Raw genomic sequence first — 21,600 nt, forward strand, 5'->3', positions numbered from 1 at the left:
CTGAAGGCCACATTTCCCAAGTCAGCAGGTGGCTGGGTCTGAATTCTGTTTTGCCACTGCTTGACTTGACTAGGCTTGGAGTTGGTTGTGCTCTGTGTCCTAGTTTCACTAAACTCCATGAGAGCAGGGTCTGACTCCTTGACAGTAGCAGTCTAACAATTTTAGAAACAAGCTATGGAAAGCAGAGGAGGGAGGTTCCAAAGGAATCTTAGAGTGAAAATTTTGGTACTGTCATAACACCTACACGTTTTCTTGGTCTTTAGTTTAAATTTTTGTTGCTGGGTTTACTTAAAGTGAGCTGCAGCTTCTTTCCTAATTTTCCTCTAGGCTTTAATTTACAGAATGGAGTGACATTCTTGCTCTTTACATTTTGGGGGAAGATGGAATAGAGTGATTGAATTATGAAAAAGAATAACAATCATTGTGAGGTAACCCAGTGATTTAAAGATTTGTGGCTTTGATTGGAGCCTATTTTGAAAGAGGATGGCTCACTAAGTATAGGCAAATCAAATCAGTGGACATTTTATTAATTTGTCTCATTAAAAAAAGAGTCAATCAGTATCATACCTCAAGGAATAGTCACATAAAATCAGATTCAAATATGACTAATTAAAAGGAATTTCCAAGAGTAACTCAGCATGATGCCAAATTAAAGAGCAGCTGCACCTGAGGAGCTAGGAACACTAAGGGAATTCAGGAGGAAGCTGTGCTTGGCACCAGCAAGCGCCTTGGGGAGTGAGACTCAAGAGATTAGAGTCAAGAAAAGTTGAATGAATTTTACTATTCTCAAAGGACAATGCTCAAAGAAGACAGAGTTAAACAGCAAGACGAGTCAGAAAAAGGTGTGTTAAGAGTGTTCTGAGGATCTGGGTCCCACTTGTGTTGATGACCTAGTGGGAGCTACGTAAGGTAGCACAGGGGACAGAAGGACCTGGAAGCCACAGAGGGCCAGGGAACTGAGAGAGGGGTGAAATTGTAGCCAAGAAAGGAATCCAGCTTGAAAGCTGAGAGAAACTGGATTAAGTAATAAACCAGCAGGACTGGAAGAAGATACAAATGTATCTTGGGCATCAGTGTTGGTATGTTGAAAAATGTAGGCTGAGGTTTGGGTGAGCTCTGAGGTGAATCTTGAAGGACTCATACAGAATAGACACTGAGCATGAACTCTGTGAGTGATTTCACTAGTTCTCTTCACACGTGTTTTGAGCATCCACTGTTTAACCCACACTAGAGTTGACATTCTGGGAAAATACAGAAGCAAATGAAACATATCTCTTGTCCCTATACGACTTTGTATGGTCAAGGCTTGGTATGGCTGGTACCTCACAGGCACTTACATATTTTTTGACTGTCTTTTTTTGTGTCTTGGCACAGTGGGGTGCTGGAATCAGCTCACATGGGCACAAGAGCTGTTTGTTGGCATCTCTTCCCAACTCTGTGTTCAGTGACATCATGCTGGAAGCTTAAATTTGACCGTGGTGGAAGTATTTTCATCACAGGGCGGAATTTTGGAATTAGTGTTTATCTGGTGGATGTGAATGGCTTTGTTATTTTTCCTATGAAAAGTGGAAGCACTGTGTTTCTTCCTATCCTTATAGAGGGTTCCATTCATAAGTTTATGCAAAGTGGGTCTTGGCCCCACCACCTCTCAGGTTAGACACTCAGGGTCATTTTGTATCTGTGATTTCAGATACACTAATTCGCTAACATTGAGATTAGAGCAGAAATAACCTCAGTGCTCTGGTAATGCCAATTACCTCTGAAACAGCCAGACTGAAGACAGATAAGAGTCCCCAGATGACTGATTAAAATATGGTATCCTGAAAATTAAATGTCTGATTTGAGTGCAGATGTAGCACAAAGATTTGTTATCTGAGTTGACTCAGATTGAATGCTAAAATTGGGGAAACTCACTAGGAATAATATAACTGTTATACTCCCCCTCTAGGAATGAAAAAGAAAGAATTTTATACTTCTGGGGCATGTTAAAGTCAGAAAAAATTGGGATTGAAATCTTTTACGTTGAGCTTTTAAGTCATAAAACTTACTAATAAGACAGCAGAAGTCAAATAGCAGAACTAAGGATGAAATTAAAATTTCTGTGATGAGACACCCTTAGTCTAATGTTACCATTTAATTTGTGCTTTTCAAATAGCATTATATATAACTCAATTTTTTTATAAGAGAGCAGCAGAACTTTCTGTGGTAGGCTCATTTCATTTTGGCCAATGCTTCTGTCTCCATGTGCTATCTAGAATTTTTGGGTAATGACCTATTTTTAAGGCATAAAGTTGGAAAAGATTTCAAGAGATTAGAAAATGAGTGATTTAACAAAATTGGTATCAGACTTGGCAGCGTGCTTTAAAGATCCAGGTTCTATTTTAATTAATGAAATATCAACATATGGATAATGTTGAGGAATGGACTAAAGAATCAAGAAAGGCATATTTGAATTGTCACTTGTTTAAGCTATATCCTAGATGCTAGAATGGAGGAAATGTCTGTCTTCCTAGAAGGTTATGAAACTATCATGCACTTATTTTTTTTTAATTAATAGTAAATAAAATATCATTTATTTATTTATATCAATAGTTGGTTTATGATATTTATATTAGTTTTGGGTATAAAACGTAGTGATTCAGAATTTTTATAGATTATACTCCATTTAAAATTATTATAAAATATTGGCTATATTCCCTATGCTGTGCAATGTATCCTTGTAGCTTATTTTTTACACTGGAGTTTGTTCCTCTGAGTCCCCTACCCTTAATTTTCTCCTCCCGCCTCCCGTCTCCCTGCTGCTAACCACTAGTTTGCTCTTTATATCTGTGAGTCTGTTTTAGAGGATAGTTTGCTCTGGTTCATGACCTTGGGGTCCAGTCTGTCACCTTTAGATCACAGGTTTACTTAACTTCTAGCTCCAGGTAGCTTTCAGCCACAGGTTTTTTCAGGTTCCTTGCACAGTTGTTAGACCCTCGTTCCAGTCTTGGCCTCGAGCACTGAGACTGCTTTGGCCTGCCACTCGTGGGGCACTTCTTGTCCTTTTATTCACTGGACTCTAAGACAACAGGCTACTTCTGCTAATTTCTGCTCCTGGATGTCCAAAGAACCAGAGAGTCTTTAGTGTATTATCTTTTATGTAATATATAAAGATTTATATGTTACATGAAATCATTATATGTATATACATATATGTGTTTGTATAATATATATATGAATATATACATACATGAATTCACATATATTATATGAATCTCTAGCACTTAGCTTCTAGCAGGATGCATGGCATCAAGTAGCCACATGTTAAATACTTATAAGATTAAAGTTGATTGCCAATGTTATGACCTTGGTTACTAATTATTCATAGTAAAAATTTTAAGCTACTGTATTGTTTTTCCAAATGAGTTTTTCTTTGTTAAGCACTGTAATTCTGTTTTTAGTTAAAATTATGCTGAAGCAAATTTACTTTTATGTTGGCAATCCAGACTCCATTCTTTGGCTTCAAATGAATCAAAAGGATTGTCTAGATTTTCAAAATCTTAAACAGGCTCTGAAAGAATCAACAAAGATACTAAATAAAACACTTACAGGATAAAATTTCCTTTTGGGAAAACGTAAAACAATTTTTTAGGAAGTCATTTGATAAATTTACACTCATGTGTTCATAGCTGGTAATCAGACTTGTGGAAACCTTCTGGAAACCTCAAAAATATGATAAACAATGTAATATTTATCTGAAATTTGAAGGAGCTGGTGTCAGAAAAAGAAAATGATACTTGTGAAGCCATAAACTTTGCACATAGAGTTGTTCTTAATGATCTAATATTAATTTAAAATAAATTTAATTATTAAGTATATGGACCATTATTTAATAAATTTTAGAAAAAAATAGATTAAAAGGATTGAGAAAAGGAAAGTGGTCGGGGATAGGGAAGTTCCTAATACCCTTTGACTCTCAAAAGTAATTAATGGTGCATACTTTTTTTTTTCTTTTTCATGTCCTTTTTCACTATGGGTTATACAAGATACTGAGTATAGTTCCCTCTACTATAAAGTAGGACCTTGTTGCTTATTTATTTTGTGTATAGTAGCTAGTATCTGCAAATCCTAAATTCTCAATTTATGCCTCCCCTTCCCCCCCAGTAACCATTAGTTTATTTTCTATGTCTGTGAGTCTGTTTCTATTTTGTAAATAAGTTCATTTGTGTCATTTTTTTAGATTCTACATATAAGTGATATCACATGGTATTTGTCTTTTCCTGGCTTACATCATTTAATATGATAATCTGCAGGTCCATCTACATTACTGCAGATGGCATTATGGCATTATTTCATTCTTTTATATGGCTGAGATATATATTTATATTTATATTATTTATATTTATATTTATATATATATATATCTCCAACAACTTCTTTATCCAGTCCTCTGTTGATGGACAATCAGGTTGCTTCCATGTCTTGGCTATTGTAAATAATGCTGCTGTGAACATTGGGGTGCATGTATCTTTCTGAATTGGAATTTTCTCTGGATATATGCCCAGGAATGGGATTGCTGGATCATATGGTAAGTCTATTTTTAGTTTTTTAAGGAGTCTCCATACTGTGTGTCTCCTTTTATGTTAAATGAGTGAATCTATGAAAATAACGTGTTCATCACTGAGACAGCCAGAAAAAGAGCAAGTGCTTCCATTACGATCAAGTGCAGGGTAGTCAGCTAGAGACTCCATGCACTAAGTCATAGAACATCAGTGCGTTAAAGCCAAGTATGTTCCTGTATTAGTTTCCTGAGCCTGCCATAACAATTAAACACAAATTTAAACAGAAATCTGTTTCCCCACAGTTCTGGTGGCCAGCAGTTGGCAGGGCCGAACTCCCTCTAGAGCCTCTTGGAGAGATTCTGTTCCTTGGCTCTTTCAGGTTCTGGCGGCCGCTGGCATTCCTTGGCTAGTGGTTGCAGCATTTTACATCACCTTCTTCTTCTCTCAACTCTATCTGCCTCTCTCTTGTAAGGATACTTGTGATGGCATTTGGTGTTTACGCACATAATCCAGGATAAGCTCCTTTCTTCAAGATTCTTAACTTAACCATATCTTTGGCCATGAAAGGTATATTCATTCTTTTGTCATGTAAGGTACTATTCACAGATTCTAGAGGTTTGAGCATTGTATTGATTTGCTAGGGCTGCTAAACAGAGAACCACATATTAGGTACCTTAAACCTCAGAAGTTCATTGTCTCACATTCCTGGAGGCTAACAGCCTAAGATCAAGGTGTTGGCAGGTTTGATATCTCCTGAGGCCTCCCTCTTTGGTTTGCAGACCACCCTCTTCTTATCATGTCCTTGTGTGTTCTTTCCTCTCTGCACTGTGTCCCTGTGCCCCATTTGTGTGTCCAAATTTCCTTTTCTTATAAGGACTCTAGTCAGATTGGCTCACCCTAAAGGACCCGCTTTAACTTAATTTCCTCCTGAAAGACCTTATCTCCACATGCAGTCACATCCTGACATACTGGGAGTTAGGACTTCAACATACAAATTGGAGGCGGCGGGCACAGTGCAGCCCAGACCAGACGTGAACACATCTTTTGGGGGCCACCATTCAGCCCACTACCAATGTGTAACTTTCAATTAAAATCATAAGAAAAAAATGTTAGATATAATCTACTGCGCTCTATTCACCAGTGCAGGCAAGTGTAATACATCTACATGGTAGTCTCATTAGTATGGCTGAAATTTCAAAGAAAAAGAGCTCTATCAGGAGCTTCTGACAATTAACTAGAAAAATCACTTACATGGAATAGTCATTTCTCAGTGAGGCACGATTAAATGTTAGCATGCTGCAAAATCTCATGCTGGTATTTATTTGGGAATATAAAAAAAACTTTCCCTTTCATTTATGGATTTATAGATACACTTGTGAAGATTACAACAGAAAAGAATTCTCCCTTGGTTAAAAGAAAGCATGTAATTTAAGTGGAAGCATAATTTATACTTTACGCTGCAATTGCCTGACTTTAATGAGAAAATAAAGTAAATTCCTATCTACTTTCCTGGGAATCATTCCAGCTCTCAGTAATCTGCTGCAGTGGGATGCCAGGAAGTGGCTGTTCATAGAGAGATGGCCCCGACGTCCACATCTATAAGCACAAATAGGTTGCTTTCTTAATAGCATTATCTTTGATTACAAAGAAAGTGAACTAATTTTAATATGTATATATATATATTTATAGAGATACATCATGCTGCCAGGACATCTAAGAACATGAAAATTACAAATATAAAACACTATACCAATTTCATAGAAAGTCCCTTGTCTTTGCACTTTGCTTCCTTCATATTTATTTATTCTTGCTCCAGACCTCAGACTCTTCTGCATTGCCCGTATGCAGTGGTTCCACTATCCCTTTCATTTCTTATCTCCATGGTTATCCTATTTACCTTCAGAATTATGAGCACAGGCTTGGGCTTCAAGTATAGAACAAACTCATTCAGTGTCAAGTGTTTCAGAATTCATGATAATTTGAACATGTACTGGGTTGAATAATGTCTCCCTCCCACACACACACAAATGTCTACCTGGAACCTCAGACTATAACCTTCTTTGAAAATAAAGTCTTTGCAGATGTAACTGGTTAAATCAAGATGCTGGATTAGGGTGAGTTCAATGACTGGGGTTTTCGTAAGAATCAATAGAGACACAGACAGGAGAGAAGGCCATGTGAAGATGGAGGCAGAGAACTGAGTGATTGATCTGCAGGTCAAGGAATATTAAGGATTAATAGCAACCACAAGAGTCAGAAGATTCAAGGAAGCAGTCTCCCCTAGAGGCTTTGGAGAGTGGATGGTCCTGCTGATGCTTTGATTTCAGACTTCTGGCCTCTAGAACTGTGAGACGATAAATTTCTGTTTTAAGCCACTCAGTTTGTGGTAGTTTCATATGGGCCACCTAGGAAACAAATACAGAACATGAGTGTGATAATTTGAACCTATGAAGAAAGTGTACTCCAGACAAAAGTTACTAGAGATGAGCCTAGACAAAATATAATTAGTGTTATCCCAGAGCAGAGGCATTCTTTTTACAGCATCTTTGTCAAATGGTCACCTAGCCCCACCCAGAGATGAAGGGTACTGCATTTGGGGGAAGCTCTAATTGTTAGTGACCTAACACCTGCCTTCCTGTAATTCCACTGAGTCTAGTTGCACCCTCTACTTAAAACTCTTGACCCCTTTTTTGATGTCATTTGAAATATTTTCAAAGTCTTCAATCACCTCTTAATTTGTTCTTTTTTGTGTTAGTCAGTTCAATTTCTCCCAATATATGCAATGGATTCTAAATTCCTAACCATTATGTATTTCCTCTCCTGTATACACCTTATTTTGGCAAATGTTCTTCTGAGGATCAAATACATTTTTCCTGATGAAGTTTGACTAGCCCAGAGAAGCCTGGAACTAATTCTTCCTGTAATTTGGGCATAAAAATTGTATCTTAAAGCTAAGGTGAAATTCAGAGTTTTTAACCAACACCTTATATACTTGGTCAATTAATCTTTTATTGTACAATTAATACATGAATCAATTATTCTGGTAATAGTTTCACACCATAGATAAATATGTAGAATCAAACAAGAGAGACCCTTCCCACCTCTCCCTTCTAAACACTTATACCTAGAGATAAGCATTCAACAATTTGGAATTTGTCTTTCTGGTTCTTATTTTATGTGTTTAAATACGTACACACCCATATGCGTGTGTATGTACACATCAATAGTCTTATAAAAGTAGGGTATTGCTTTGTGTGTTTTCTACATCTCAACTAATTCTTTTATACTTTTCTCAGCTAAATGATTTGTCTGGAGCATTTAAAAGCCACATATATTGCTGGTGAAATTTCGGTACTAAATGCAAGATTTTTGATACTGAATTCAAGACATTTAAAAATGTCTTTTTGTGTTTGCATTTTGTGTTCATCAATATCATTTAAAATTTTAACTTGTGTATCTAACACATTGGTAATCTCTTTCAGTTTTGTGCACGTTAAATTTGAAAAGCATACTTCTACATCTTTGTGTAAGTCACTAAAAAAATTATTGACCAGAATTAGACCAAGGGTAAATTATCTTGTTAGAAATCTACTTTGGGTAGTACTGCATTATTAATCAACATTATTAACATACAGTTATTTAAATAGTAGCAAATCCAGGTACCATGCAGTTAGTTGTATCAGCTCAGGATTTTGAGATAATGTGATTTTATGTTTTTGACTTCAGGTCTGTGGGCTAGTGCAGAAAGAGGTCTGTCTGTGTTGTTCTTTCTCAGAATAGAAATAGAAAACTTGGATCCAAAGAACCTGACCACTTAAGTGCCACCTCAGATTGTGAAGAGTCCCATTAGTTTCACAGATCCTTACCTGTGACTTGCTAAATTCAAATTGTGAAGAAGGCAAGGACAAATGCAGTAAGATTTCACTTTACAAGGAATGGTTAAAAATGTGAAAAGGCAGGTGTGTTCTCTCTAACATAATAGTTATGGGAAAATCTTTCTTAGTAGTCATGTCTCAAAATTTGCTTCTTGAACCATTGAACAAGGCAATTTTATACCTACCTTCTGGAGTGTGTGTTGTTTTTTTTCTGAAGGGAGGTAAATGATATGTTTATGTTTGTTACCTGGACAATGAACAGTTTCTCCACCCTGAGTTTTGCTGCCAAACTGATTTATTTAGTAATGGATAGACTTTCTGTGTTAGTTGGGAATCCTGGTAGAAAGCAATAGAATCAGACCCTGACTGGAGAATTTACTTGAGGGATGTTAGTAGGGAGGGGAATATTGTGAGAAGAGGGGTGGCAGGTGGTAGGTAGGGGTGCTGTCTAAAGAGTCAGGGGCATAGCAAGCTGTCCACAGCCATAGTGACCTGGGTGGAGCACTGCCACTGCTGCCACCCCTTCCACAGCCACCAGGGACCACCAACTGCGCCTCTGCCTCTTGACCCACCTCAGGGTGGGGTTCAGGGTCTTGAGAGTGGCTTCTGATCGGCCAAGCTTATATCATGAGCTTTCTCCCAGCTCTACCTGGGGGAAGGATCTGCTCCCCTCTTCTTTCATAAGGAGAAGCAGAAACCTGCTTATGTTCATTTTCTAGGGCTGCAGTAACAAAGCACCACAGATCAGGGGGCTCACACAACAGAAATTTATTTTCTTGCAGTTCTAGAGGCTAGAAATCCAACATCAACACGTCTGCAGGGTTGGTTCCTTCTGGGGGCTGTGACGGAAGGATCTGATCCAGGCGTTTCCCCTCATTTTGTAGACGGCCGTCTTCTCTCCATATCTTTGTCTTCCCTCTGTACATGTCTGTGTCTCAGTTTCCTCTTCTTACAAAGGCAGCATCATATTGGATTAGATCACCCTAATTACCTCATTCTAATTTACATCTTTAAAGACCTTATCTCCAAATGCAGTTACATTCTGAAGTACTAGGGATTAAGTCTTCAACATACGAATCTGTGTGTGTGTGTACGTGTACGTGTACGTGTGCGTGGACACAGTTCAGCCTGCAACACTGGCATTGTTCTTCCATTGACACGTACCATGTTCAGGAGAAGTGACTCTCCCAGAATAAAAACTGAAAACTGGGTGTCCTTACAAAGAGGAATCAATTCTAGGCAGCTGAAAATAGTAAATATCATTCTACCTTTTTTGGTAACCATAGTCATGGAAGTAAAAAAAAAAAAATTTTTTTTTAATTACAGGAAAATACTATATACAGAAAACTTGAAAATCTAAAAAAAATCAACCACATGTAATGTTCAGTGTTGGCAAAAATGCAAGAAAATGAACATGCTCTCTCTGCTGGTGGGAACACAGGCTTTTCTCCACCTTGCTATCAATCTACATTTATATACTGCTAAAGTGGAGTTGTGCCACTTAAAACTCTCTCCAAGAAGAAATTTGCTATTCAGTCGTAAGGAGTGCGGTTAGCAGACCATTTCCTGCTGTTATTGGCTTCAGGATGCAGTTCAGCTTTCAAGCTGTGGCTCTGCTCTTTTGGGCAGCCTCCAGCCAGTGCGTGAGCATAGCAGGGGGTACAAGGGCCTGGCCATTTCTGTTCAACACCAGCCTCCCCTCATAGCAGTCTCTGCTTTGGAGCTGCCGTTCAGTTTGTCTGAGACTTGGTCAGATTTACATGGTGATCTGAGCTTCACTCTGCCCCAGTCCTGCTGCCTCTTTTTATCTTTCACGGGTGTTATCTTCCCCAAAGCTTCTTTCACTTCTCGTTTTATCTCTGCTGCATTCCAGGGTGCTCAACTCACACACACATACACTCACAGCACATACATTTAGTAGCATTTTTATTCATTTTCTCGCCGTTCTTATTTTTCATAATTCTGTGTAATTCCAGTCATGGATTTGCAAGTCTTTGTACTTTTCAATTGTGTGAAATGAACCCTGTGGTTTAATGTAATATTATGTGTTTTCTCTTTCACTCTTTTATCCTTAGTGACATCATGGAAATTTTGTTGTATTTTTTCCTGAAATCAGTTAAATTGTATTATTAGCCATTCACAATCTTCAAGCCTAATTTGGGACCACTTAATTTAGTGACTCATTTAGGGCCCAGACAGAAAATAGGGGAGAGAGAAAGAGACAGACAGAAAGTAGGGCAATGTCCCCCTCTGAGTATTTGTATGGTAGAATATAAAGCTGGATGACTGTTGGTGACCGTGGTCTGGGCTGTGAACTTATGAGCAGAAGGACTGCAGCTAGAAGGAAGAATCAAGCGCATAGGGAAGAGCAGACTGAGAGAGAGTCTGTGCTGGTTCCCTACAAAAGGACTAAAGGACTCTTTGGTCCAGACTGGGTCAGGACACCCAGCCCCAGCTCCTGAGTCTAGGCTGATCTTCACTCTGGGTTTGGTGCAACCCTCTAGAGGTCTTCTAATGAATTCCCTTGACTTTGCATAATTAGTTTAAATTGGATTGCCATGACTTACAACTCAGAAAATTTTCACTGTCACAGCACATAAGCACTTTGCATAACATAGTAAGCATTCAGAAAATTTTAGTAAAGCCTACATCTTGCATTTTTTTCTGTCTTTTAACTGTTTCTTCTTAGTGGTCACAAAACCTCTTTTATTATTTGAATTCATAGAGTCTTGAGCTGTAGTTATATGGCAATGCTAAACATAATCTTCTGCAACCTATTGTCACTTATAAAATATGACTTAGCAAAAATAATAACAGAGGGAGGGAGAGAGAGGGAGAGGGAGAGACCATGCTTTTACTATTAGACTAAAGGACAGATGTTCCTCTTCATTAAAGAATCAGGTTTTAAATAAAGGACTTTTGTTTACCTGAAGAGTTCATTTCCTGGTTACTCTTTGGTAGGGCAAGTTTCTAGATTTACCATGGGTCAGAGGAACTATGTAGAAACAGCTTCCTTAACTGAGCTCTGAAGCTGTACATAAGCCAGCAGAGAAAGTGTCAACAGAGTTTGAATTACCTGAGAAGGAGGGTGACATTCTTTTACTTGGATGAGGTCCCTAGACCACCTGGGAACATGGGTTTCTGCACGGAGTCCCCAAATGGGCTGTAATATTCTGCAGAGAATTCTGGAGGCAAAAATTCTGAGGGATTAAAATTGGTAGACATGGATGTGTCCCTTCTTATAATGATCTAATCCTTCAAATACACTGAATAAACCTGGATCTCTGAGGATAAAGTGCTCCGTTTGACCTCAAACACCATGAGGGCAACTTCGGTCCTAGGCTGCAATCCAGGGTATCTTCCCTTCCCTGGCCAATACCATGCTAGATTTCCTCTTTGCTAAGAGATGAGCTTTGATTTTCACCCTGCTTGTTCCAGGTGTCTCACACTCACAGGCCTCTCTGAAGCCTTCCTGTTGATCCCTGAGGGCAGGCCTCATCCTGCATCTGGAAGTCCATGCTCTGACCATATGTCTTGGAGTCACCTTCCAAGTTCTCTGAGATGGTTCTGTTGCATCTTGGCAGTAGTGTCTTATCCTTTTTAATCTTGTCACTCTCTGCAGCAGGTCATTGGGGCCCTAAGCTTGTTCTCCTGAGCATTTTGTTGCCATTTGGAAATGAGTGAGCTCTGCCTTTCTGCCTTTTGCAGCTGTCACGTTCAATGATTCCAGACTCCCTCTCTGATCCTGGACCCTGTGAGTGGAAAATCTACGACTAGGGAGAATACAAGGTGGTGGTGTTTTCCAAGTGTGTGAGGACTGTATTTTATCTGTTAATTCATGAAGATGGTGCCCACGAGGGCCAGAGGGACCTTCTCATTGTCTCCAGGCCCTTTTAACAGCTGACAAAAACCAGATCTTGTAAATAACAAAGAAGATAGGGTTTCCTATATACAGCCAATGCAGCTCATGCCCAGGGCCTGTGAGATCTGATGAGATTATTTCTCAGCTGTTATATTGAAGCTACATGGTTAATGATGTCACTTGGTCATTGATAGAAAAATGTGTACTTGACTCTTAAATGTAATGTCTAAGACAAGATAATTTCAAGCAAATCTCACTAAGTCTTGGTTACCTACTAATGGAAGAAGACAAAGAGATGGCTTATTTTGGAACAAAGTGAATAAGGCATCATCCTGCTTGGCCAATAGCTCATACAAACAACTCAGAATAGTGGTGGACACAGGGCTTTGGAGGTCCTTTTCCCGGCTTTCATGTCCAGTTCTGACCCTTTCTGATTACATGACTCAACCCCTCTAAACTGGCAACAGGCATACTTACAAGATTTTTGCTGGAATTAAACGTGGTAATACCTATAATTCTAAAATAGTTATAGTATTACATTATAAATCCAAATATTTATAAAACATCTTGCTTATTGTTCCGTGCTTCATAGAGGGTAATTTATTCATAGAAACTTCTTGAGCACCTACTGTACACAGTGCTGTGGATGAGAGGACAGAGGAGTCAAAGCTCTTGCTTCAAGAAGGTTACAGTCTAATCGAAGGGACAGTGTGGTAAGGGCAACCCCAGCGAGAGGCATAAGAAAGTATAAAAGCACACAGGAGAGACACAGCCATGCTGGAGATGGAGGTGGGATCAGGGAAGGTTCATGGGAACAACTGCCTGCGTTGCGAATGAGCCACAAAACAATGAATAAAGATGCGATAAAGACGATGTCACATTTAGTATATGTGAGTGTTCTTTACTTTTTCTTTTCTTTAAGTCACATTGAATCACCAACATTTTTCATATTTTTGGCCAATTATTGGTGGTTCCAGAACTCAATTTGTTGGTGTTAAGGAAGAAGGAATCAAATTTATGGACCATTGTGTGTTTATAATTGCATATTAAAATTCCTCAGATTGATCTTTTAAAAACCAACCACTAAAAGATGGAGAAGAAAAAAATAAGACTAGGAAGACATTAAAAGTGGGAAATATCAGGTGTTATGAAATTAGACTCTAGGACGTATAGACTGGAGGGAAAATTAAGGTAGTAAATATTACTGGTGTGTCCACATGTTTTAAATCTTGCTTTCCTGAGGTGGAGGCTGCCTAGCAACAGAGCCACCACTCGGCCCACTCTCCACAGCTGGTCAGCCCTTAGGGCCTGCAATTGCCAAGCTCAGTGGTTACAGTTTAAGAAGGCGCCAGCTTAGAGCAGTTTAGGGATTACTTATAACTAAGTGTCTTAAAACCCAGGGACACGCAGAGCCCAGAAGGCTCAAGGCAGAGCTCTGGGAGTCAGTTAATAACACGCTGCTTTGTAGCCAGTTAAATAGATTTTTGTGGACTAACCTTGGAACTTTATCATCCTTTATAACTTTTGATAATGGGTAAATTCATTCTGACTACCGACAGGGCATTCAGAACATAATTCACCTATAAGATAGAGAAACTTAACCATGTTTTTTTCAGGCCGTGAGGTAAGTCTGGGGAATTCGAGTCTGTATCTCAAATGCATAAGCACCATTTAGTGGTTTTTTTCCTTCATTTTTGTGCCCTGTTGTTAGTACATTTCCTGAGTATTGCACCTCTAGAATCCTCTCAATGCTTTTTTAATTAACAGTTTGGTTGAATAACAAGTCAAGTAGCATTGATAAGATTAAGTGTATAGGGAGGGCACTTTGCTGAGCAGGTTTATCAAATAGAGTTCTGAATTTCAGGATGCTTGCACCATAATATTTTTCCAAGAACAAACCAACACTTGCCAGGCCTTCAGGAAATCCAAACATCTGGATTAAAAAAAAATGTCAGGAACGATCAATCATCCAGTTTTGTCAACATGATGGCAAAGCCCTAGATTATTGAAAAGATTTCCAACCAGATGTTATATAGTCTGTGGATGTATCTAGAATCAAAACTAAAAACACAGACCAAGGAGTAAAACACTTCAGCCGTTTTCCATTGGGTCCATTGCATGCCTTTTTGCTTCTTGAGTTGAAACAAGGAGAAAGTTAAGTTCAGAATTTGTGGAGATAATGGAGGCTTTTTCCTTACAGTAATCTGAACGATAGTCATTAAAGACTGAGTAAGAAATATTTAAAGAGTATGTTAGGAACACAACTAGGTGCTCACAGAAAGCTGCATAGAATTCTGGGTAAGTGCAGCGTGTACTCTTTATTTGGGATTGTACAAACTGAGAAGCAGTCTTTTTACATAAAATCAAATGGAATTTTTTGGTATTATTCTAGCTAACAACTCTATTTTTGAAATGTTTTTAAATAAATGTATTAATTTTATAATAAAGCAAAATCCTTTTAAGTGCTAATAGCTACCCTTTATTGAGCACTTACTAAGTGACACTGTACTAAATATATTTCCTGAAATAAACCTAGAAAATAGATACTGTTGATATCCTTCTTTTGCCGAGTAGGGAACCGAGGCACTAAGAAGTCCACTAATGGACTCAAGACTTCACAACTCATAAGCAGTAGAGTTGGGATTTGAAGTCAGGGAGTTCATCTCCAGAGCCTGTCCTGTTCACTCAGCTAGCCTGTCTCTGTTCTAGCAGCCTGGCCCTGGGAACCTGAGGCAACTCTGAAGTGGGGCCAACAAGATCTTCAGTAGAACAGCTGGCAACAACAATAATGGCAGTAATAATGGTTGGCAAATATTGAGGACCTAATGTGTTGTAGCTATTTTATTTTTATCTCTAATTTCCAAACTCTTGTTACGTTAATACATTGTACAGATAAGGAGTCTTCGATATGGAGAAATTGGGTAATGACCAATATCACCAGGCTCTTCAGTAGAAGCCAGGAGTGTTTCCTGGTCTGGGGTTAGATTATTAAGATATTAGATTCATGCTCCCTCTCTGCCTTCACTCCTTGCAGTTCTCACCTGTGTTTCGGGGTCCTCTGTGACTCAGGTACCCATGAGATCTTCTGGGTGTCTCCTCTGACCACTCTTCTCAGCCTTCCTACATCCCTTTTAGGCTGCCCTCTCTGGTCCCACTCATAGACTGATTTTTAGGAGTGTCTTATTCCATTTCCTCAGGGCTTTGTGCTCAAGAACACAGCTGTGGTTGCCTTGGGGGTACTGGGCTTGGATTTCTCTTCAAGATAGAACCTGATGTTCAGATATGGGGAGTGCAGTCAGCTGACAGCCTCCAGCTGCTAAAGCCTTCAGGATCCACTTCAGTTTTCTAGCTGAAGCAATGCTCTTCTTGGGCGATGACTAGCCAGCGACTAAGCACAGAGGCACCAGGAGCTGGCCGTCTCTGCCCGATAAAGCATTGCTCCACTGCTCCCTCATCGGGTTGGCAAAAGGCTTTGTCAGATCTGTGTGGTGGTCTGATCTTCTTTCCATCTCATCCCTTGTTATTTCTCACAGGCATTAACCCAGCTTTTCTCTAATCACAACCCAATAAACCTGTTCCTCTCCTAAGTTCATCTTACTGCCCACTTCCCAGGAGAGGACCCATTGGCTCTACAACTAAGTGAGTAATCTCTCCAGGGCGGAAGATGAGTTTAAGGGTGGTGGTATGCTACCCATTACTCACTGACAGGAGGTTAAGCATAGAGTGAGAAATATGAATGGAAACCTTAGAGGGGAGGGGGAGAGAGAGAGAGAGAGAGAGAGAGGGAGAAGAGGGGGGAATGAGAGAGACAGTAAGTACAAGTGGGTGGTGAGCTCAAATGAAGACTTTTAGGTGGGTATCTAGTCTATTCTGTTTATCCATAGGTCTGTCCTTTAGCCCTTCTCTATTTACCCCTAAACCATAGCATTGAGGAATATTGTAATTCATAGGCTGAAATAAGACCAAAAAACCCACCAAAAATACTAACTTAGTTATTTTACTGTCATTCTATAGTCAAATTTCAAGTACTCATAAAGTGCCCACAACAGAACCTGAGACACAGTAGTGAGCTCTCAGTAAATATTTGTTGAATAAATGGAAGAATGAATAAAAGTTTTTTTAAAAATTCAACACATTATACTTTTGAGCCAGTGAAAAGAGTTCTCTAAAATGGCTAATCGTGACAGTTGTCGATAGAAAATTTTCAGACCGAATGAAGGGAAATCTTCATTTTGTACACAAAGCCATTTTTTCCTAGCCAGACAGTATCTCACAGCATGGTTAACAACTGAAAGCTCGTGCAAAGAAGTGGACTCAATTCCTGCCTCCTGGGACTTGCATTGTAATAGGGCTTCCTGGTCAAATGAAGTCAAGTCATTGTAGCAGCTGAGGAACCAAGGGGTGGCTTATGAGGAAGGGAACCCCAACACAATCCAAATGCTCGTACAGTCTAAGAAAAATAGCAAACTTTCTATGTATACTGGTGTCACATTGTATAACTACCTCTTCAAATCAGAAAGCTGCCCAGAAGCCCTTCCTGTTCAGAAAATCTGGAGATGCCTCTGCACTCTTCTAAAAAGTGTGTGTGGCCTGAATGGGTTGGAGGTTGTGCTGGCAAATTGGAGAACTGTCAGGGAAGTGCCTTGGATTCTCAAGGGGAGGCAGTTATGGGATTGCAGTTAAAGGCGGGAAGGACACTTGAGAGGCTCAGATGACATTGGATTAAAGTTCTGAGACACAGCCATTACTAATGCCCCTTGTAAATTGTAATTGGTGTAGGAGTACAGCTGTGCAAAATTTCTCATATAATCTTACTTCGATTGAGTGTTTGGTGATGCAGTAGAAGACATAAGTATATCTTATCCTATTTGAGAAAGAATTTAGACAGCAATACAGTTTTGTTACAAATTGGAGCAACTTGCAGTTTGAGGAAGCCAATATAAAATGGTAGAGAGGGCAAAAGGTAATGGTGAGTAAAAGAAAATGGAACAAATATGTTTTCATTGTATCAGATTGAAAATCACTAATGTAATAGTTCTTCTATAACTAAATAAAATATTCTTACATTAATTTATCAAATTGCAAGATCATTTTACACAGTTTGAAAGTGAAGGGTCTCATTGGCAAGGCAAAATGGGCTGTTTCAAAAGAAAAAAAACACTCACTGCAGAAAGAACATTAGAAAAGGACATGTGAGAAATAATATAAGGGGGGATAGTCAACTATGGCAAATATTTCATTCCAATATAATACAGCAGAGTTGATTTAAAGGAAATTGATAAGAGTAAAATAAACTTAAATCTGAGATGTCAATCTTTAAAGACTGTAATTTTTAAAGTAATGCCAACTAAATCATTTGTTACTGATGTCAGAACATTCAGGTATTTGAGGAAAATGTCATTTTAAAAATTATGCTTCTACTACATACTGCTTATGAATTATTCAGTAAACATGTGGGGGTGATATTGTTTACAACACATTTCCTGCCAACTTCTGTTTTTCACTATTTTTTTTAAACTTGAGGCAGCTTCTCAGTGTAATCGGTAATAGAAGCAGATGGCACTTCTTTGACCCTTCTTGGCAATCAGTTATTTGCAAGATATGGGGACAGACAATATGCATTAAAATTAGCCCCATCTTTCTTAGCTGCCAAAGAGTAGACTTGGTCATAAAATTTGAGTAAAGAACCTGAGAGTTCATCTAGTCCAATTCTTTTATTTTACAGGTGAGAAAAACGCTTAGTAAGAGAGGTAATAAATTGACCAGCTCAAGGTCATATAGGAAGTAAATGGGGCCAGATCTCAGCCACTTGACTTAGTCTTAATGGTTCCTTGCCCTCACTCCCAGTATCAAGACTATCTTTTCTGTCTGGGGAGAGTAGAATATTTATATATTATACAAAATTATGAAACATTCTAAGCATCCGGAAAACTAACAAGAATAATATAACTCCGGAGTGCTTTCTCACCCAGTTCTGTCAAAACTTAAAACATTTCCATATTTGCAACAGCTTTAAAAAAAAAATCATGATAGAGTTTGTCTTCTTTTATAGATCAGAATCACTACATTCAATTTATACTGAAATGACAGCACATTAGCCATGGATATTTTTTGTAACTCTTTTAAAATCAATTGTGTAATCATTCTCAACACCCTAAAAATAATAAATAATAATTAAAATGCAATATTATTGCCAAAATATTACTAACAAGTAAACATCATCATTCTGCTTACCCTATGACAGGCACTTATTTGCATGTATTGTATTATTTTATGTAAAATCACATTTTGTTATTCTGTTAGGGTTCAGCTCATTTTCATCTAGACAAAATTATCTACCTTTTGTCATTATTCTTTCTGACTGAAATAGTAATGTGCCATATAGGCCTGTTTTTCTTTGGGGCCAAAAGGCCATGAATGGCTTAAACAGTTTCCTTGTATGGGAAAAACCAGATGCTTTATTTTTGGGGTTGACACCGCCTCCTGTTGAACCCCTTAACTTGAGGAACAGAACTGGTGCTGGATTTCAGCCCTAACTAGTCCCCTTTGTCAGCCACTCTTATTTAGAGTGGCAACTCTGATGGCCAGAAAAAGAGACTCTCGAGTCTGTTGAGTAGATCAGATCAAGACATGGCCAGTCAAAAATGAGAAATATGGTGGAAACATTTGAATTGGGTTTGGGATGGGTTTATTGAACTGATGCTTGAATGTTGGCTACATCCAATGATGTTCTGAAAGTTCACATCAAAGAGAGTGAGGAAAGCATGCTGTGAATGAAGGCTGAACTGAGGAGAAGCTGGGAACCCATCCAGGTTTTTCACCCAGAAATCAAGCCTTCCTTGGAACAGATCCTAAATTCAAATGATTGGATTTCAAAGCACATTCTCCCTGAGAATGAAATGGACGGAAAGCTAAGGCAACTGAGATGGAAGGAGTTGGATGTAAGGTAACACAAAAGTCTTACCTACTTTCAGTTACATCTGCACCATCTCCCTCCTGAAACTTCCTCCACAGAGTAAATACAGATGGTGATTTTGTCATCCTCACCCACCACGTCCAGCACCTTATATTTCACCCATCTGATACTTCTCACCTTTCCCCAAAGCAGGTAAAGATCTTTCACATTTCAGGTCATTTATTCATGCCACTTATTTCCTGGCCTGGAATTCCCTTCGCCTCCTTTACTTGGAAAACTTCTACTTCAGTCAAGTTTCAGGAAACACAACTCAGGAATAGGGTAGTTAAAGTAAGTGCAAACATGGAGAGATAGACAATACTACGTATTTAGACTACTCGAATTTAGATCACAGAAGTCCAAACTCAGAAAAGCTTCTGGTACATAGTACAAACTCAGGAAATATTAGTAGCTTTCCCTTATGGCAGCATGTGGCGGCAAGATGGCGGTACAAATTTCTAAGATGAACAAATTTGTCACCAATGGCATCTTCAAAGCTGAACTGAGCGAGTTTCTCACTCATGAGCTGGCTAGCTGAGATCTGAATTATACCAACCAGGACAGAAATCATTATGCTGGCCACCAGTATGCAGAATGTTCTTGGTGAGAAGGGCCAGCAGATCTGGAATAGATTGCTGTGGTTCAAAACAGATTTGGCTTCTCTGAGGGCAATATAGAACTTTATACTGAAAATGTGGCCACACGGGGTCTGTGTGCCATTGCCCAGGCAGAGTCCTGCATTATAGACTCCTACGAGGACTTGTTGTGCAGAGGATGGCCTGCTATGATGTGCTGCAGTTCATCATGGAGAGTGGGGCCAAAACCTGCAAGGTCATAGTACTGGGAAATCCTGAGGACATAGGGTTAAATCCATGAAGCTTGTGGATGACCTGATGGTCTGGGAGCCTATTAACTACTATGTTGACACCACTATGCACCAGGAGCTGCTTAGACAGGGTGTGCTGGGCATCAAACTGAAGACCATGCTGCCTGGGGACCCAAGTGGCAAGACTGGCCCTAAGAAGCCCCTTCCTGACCACATGAGCATTGTGGAACTCCAAAATGAGATACCAGCCACCACCAACTTTGAACAGAAGGGTGAGAAGCTGGAGTCAGTACCACAGCATTATGGGGTCTCCTTGGCAGCTGGACTTGGAGTCTGGATGTTGCTCTATAAAGACCTTTAATAAAATCTTGTTAAAAGAACCCTGGCCTGACTAGACAGCACATCCAGTATTCAGACTGAAGGATATGTTGCCCCATGGGAGCATCATTGCCTCATCGTTTGATTCTCAGGGCTGCCTGGCTCACAGTGTTTCTGTGCTTTCCCTGAAACCCTCTTCATTTCAGCTATGCTTGTGAGCCAAAGGCCAGAACAGGAGGACCCAGGCGGAGTTAACTGAAGAAACAACCTTTTGGGAGAGGGAGGAGTAAATCTGGTGATGGTGAAGCCTGATTGCTAACAGGACAGCACCTTGATTAACTCACCTGTAGTTCAGGATTATGGGTTTAGAAGAGGGATATATTTAAGATGATTTTTATATTGCATATAGAAAATGAATACAATGACCATTATATTCTGGGGTTATACTGAAAAAAAAGTATTAGTAGAATGAATGAAGTAGATAATGTTGTATGTGTCTAATAGTCTGGATAATTTTTGTTGGACTGTAAGTTATTCTTCCACAACCTTTTATCTGCAGTTAGGTCCTTATCTGCTTTTGAGATACCATGAGCAGTACCTTACCTGAAGTGAGACTCACTGACCTGTGGGTCATAGATCATATGTGTACCAGGCCCTGGAACAGTTAGCTAGGCCTGGGCCCACTCAGCTGCCCTTGCTCTTAGCCTGGGGTGCAGCTCATGGCCCTTTTCTGTCTCGCCATGAACTAAAGATCCTGCTTCCACAGACTGGCCCTGGGAATGGAGGTGATCCTGCCCTCTCTGACATGGAATGTTCCTGTCCTGCACCATAGTTCAGTGGCGAAAGGCATGGGCCGTGGAGTCAGACAGACCTGGGTGGGATTCTGGTTCCTTTATATCTAAGCTGAGTTGAAGGTTCTCAACATCTCATTTGTAAATTGGAACTAAAAGTAAACCTTTATATTGTGAGGATTAAATAATAATGTACAAAAGACGATGGTGCACGTAGGGGTGATTAATACCTCTTTGACTTCTAAGATTAGGAACACCATCCAAAGCCAGCTGGACATTGGTTATTGGGGTGGATATTGGCCTACTTGGATTCTGGTTATTGACCTTTGCAGGTCAGACCTACTGCTGAGTAAGCAGTCCTGCTTGCAGTCTATCTTCCTTTTGTTTCTCTGTTCTCCTCTAGCCAGATTCTAACAAAGAAGGGATGGGAGG

At 39.4% G+C, this 21,600-nt stretch overlaps 1 pseudogene; it reads left to right on the top strand.

Annotated features, from left to right (window-relative positions):
* The first annotated feature begins 19,675 nt into the window (after positions 1–19,675).
* Positions 19,676–20,420, top strand: LOC105079054 (small ribosomal subunit protein uS3-like; annotated as a pseudogene).
* The last annotated feature ends 1,180 nt before the right edge of the window (positions 20,421–21,600 follow it).

This window comes from Camelus bactrianus, chromosome 15 (genome assembly GCF_048773025.1).
Source record: "Camelus bactrianus isolate YW-2024 breed Bactrian camel chromosome 15, ASM4877302v1, whole genome shotgun sequence".
NCBI classification, from domain to species: domain Eukaryota; kingdom Metazoa; phylum Chordata; class Mammalia; order Artiodactyla; family Camelidae; genus Camelus; species Camelus bactrianus.